This window comes from Triticum urartu, chromosome 2 (genome assembly GCF_003073215.2).
Source record: "Triticum urartu cultivar G1812 chromosome 2, Tu2.1, whole genome shotgun sequence".
NCBI classification, from domain to species: Eukaryota; Viridiplantae; Streptophyta; class Magnoliopsida; order Poales; family Poaceae; genus Triticum; species Triticum urartu.
This window is the reverse complement of record NC_053023.1, coordinates 289,804,212-289,806,990: the sequence shown is the minus strand read 5'-3', so window position 1 is coordinate 289,806,990 and position 2,779 is coordinate 289,804,212.

The window sequence follows — 2,779 nt, the reverse complement described above, 5'->3', positions numbered from 1 at the left end:
TGCGGAAAGGTATGTTTCCCATTAGTGGACTTTGGAAAACAACTTAGCCTTGACTTCATGGACGGCAAGAGGCCGGACAGGCAAAGTCCTTTGCGACCCCATCAGGTCCCACTGCCTAAAGAATGAAACACGCAAGCACTCGTCCCTCGACTGAAAGCACTCTAGCCGACCAGAGGCCGTGACGGCAAGAGCCTCCGACTAAAAGTAGAACAAAGAAGTCAAGTGGGCGACCAAGAAGCCAAGCAACTTATGTACATCATGCTTTGATATTGCGCCTTTGTTTGCCCTCTATTTATTAGTGACAGATAATTGTGAAAATTATAGCGAGCCCAAACCGGACTATTACCACCTACAGCCAAAGGGCGTAAAAACAAATTTAATCAATAACTTAGGGAACTAATTGAAGGATATTTTTTATGAATTATCCACAAGTGATTATGTTTGCAATTGTGGTTGTATTTACCAACGACACACACAAAGATGATCGTTGCCTATGTCTTTTTTTTAAAGGTTTGCCTATATCTTTTTTTGGCGATACATAAACTGTTTGCTCGAAATCACTAATTAAGGAGTACTCGTTGCAAAGAACACTCCACTTTCCCGGGTCGCGACAAGTGGCGCACATACAGCGTGCCACTTGTCGCAACCCGGGAGTTTTCTCTTTTTCGTAGATCCGTTTATTCGAAACGTTTTATCTCTTAAACCGTGCGTTCAAATCCCGAACTGTTTTCACCATTGGATTCCTCACGTCGAGATCTTCACCATTGGATTCCTTTCCGAAAGAGACACCCCCGTGCCTCTCGCGAAATCACAACCGTGCCTCTCGTGGAAGCAAAACCGTGACTCTCGTGGAAGGAAAAAAAACAGAAAACATATTTTTTTCCGTTTTCGAGAGGCACGGCCGTGACTCTCGCGAAAGCACAACAAATTATAATTTCATAAAACAATGAATTAAAATTGTTCAAAAGGTTGTAAGTATTCCCTAACCAATTAACAAACATCAAGCAACATTATTGGGAATGTTGATAGGCCTTTACGATATTTAAAACACGAGCAAACAACCTTTAAATTAACCATTTAAAAATAAACAAATATTTATCCTTTTCAAAATGTTTTGAAACTTTGCGTGCAGCCCCCTTATATGACCCAGTATTTATGTGGCAAGTTTGGTATTCAACAAAATTTATTTGATAGCTGGGACTAAATAGAAAACAGAAAATTAAATAAATGAAAAAGAAAATACCAAGCAGAAAACAAAAAAAAAAGAAAAAGGAAAACTCCCCCCACTGGGCTCCGGCCCAGCAGGCCACAGCCCCACTGGGCCACCCCCCGGCCCAACCGGCCAACCCACCCCCACTCCTTATCCCCTCACCCCCGTAACTCACTCCACCGACACCCACTCCCCCCACGGAAATATCTCCCCCTCCCTCCCGATTGGATCGGGAGGAGGTCGCCGCAACGCCCCGACCCCGCCGCCCGGAACCCCCTCGTCGGCCTGCATCCGCTATGCCCGGTCGTCCCCATCACCCCCCCTCGACCCCCGCTGCCATCGCCCTACCGCCTCAGTGAGTCGCCGCCTTCTCCCTCCCCCATTCCTCTGCAGCACGCTGTCCCTGTCACCGCGCGCCGGCTGCTCCTATAGCCATGCCCGCGCACCGCGCCCGCCCGCACGCACTGCTCGCCGTCCTCACCCGCAGCCTCGATCCCGCGCTCACCACACCGACGACCGCGCCCCGGCGCCCCTGAACGCGCCCGTGGTCGCGCCCCCGCGCCCCTCCTCTCTTTCCCTCGCCCGCGACGGTGCTGGTCTCGCCGTGCGCCGCGTGTGCCCCGCCTCGCCCCTCTCTGCCGCGGCCACAGCCGCGGCCCCGCTCGCCCACGTCCCACGCGCTCGCCTGCGCGCTCCAGCCACCGCTGCTCTCCCTCCGCCCCTGCCGCCGCTGCTGTGCTGCTGCCGTGCCCGTCGCCGTGAGCCCCGCCTCACTCGCTCGCCCCTGCTACCTTCGCCGTTGCCGCATCATCCATGGTCTCGTCCGCCGCTCACGTACGCGCACGCGCGCGCTCGCCGCCCGCCCCGCACTGCTCCACGCCCGTGCAGTCGCTTGCCGGCTGCGTTCCGGCCGCCGCAGCCCCCTCTTGCTCGCCGGCCGGTGCCCGCCCGCCCTTGCAGTGGCCGTTGTCACGGCCCTGGGCGTGCGCCCGTGCGGTCGGGGGCGCTCCCCTGTGCCCGCGCCCGTAAACCCGTCGCCCGCATGCCCGCTAGGCCTCCCCAGGCCAATGACAGCGAGTGCCCACCCCAGAACAGTTAAAAAAATAAAATATAAAATAAAAAATAAATGAATAATAAAAATAATCAAATAATTAAAGAATTAATTAATTTTGATTAAGTAAACTAAAGAATTAATTAAGTTAATTAATTATAACTAGATTAATCTAATCACTAATTAACCTAATTAACTCTTAGTTAACTAAACAGAGTATGACGAACGGGACCCACCTGTCAGGTTGACCAGGTCAACTTCTGACGTCGTGCTGACGTCATGATGACGTCAGCAGACACTATTCTGGATAATGTTGATTTAATTAAGTAAATAAATCCTAAAAATGATTTAAATCTTTGAAAATTAATATAAAATAAACCGTAGCTCGGATGGTAAAACTTTGTACATGAAAGTTACTCAGAACGACGAGATGAATCCGGATATGCAGTCCGTTCGCCCGCCATGCATCCCTAGCATAGCGAACACACAACTTTCCCCCTCCGATTCATCTGTCCGAA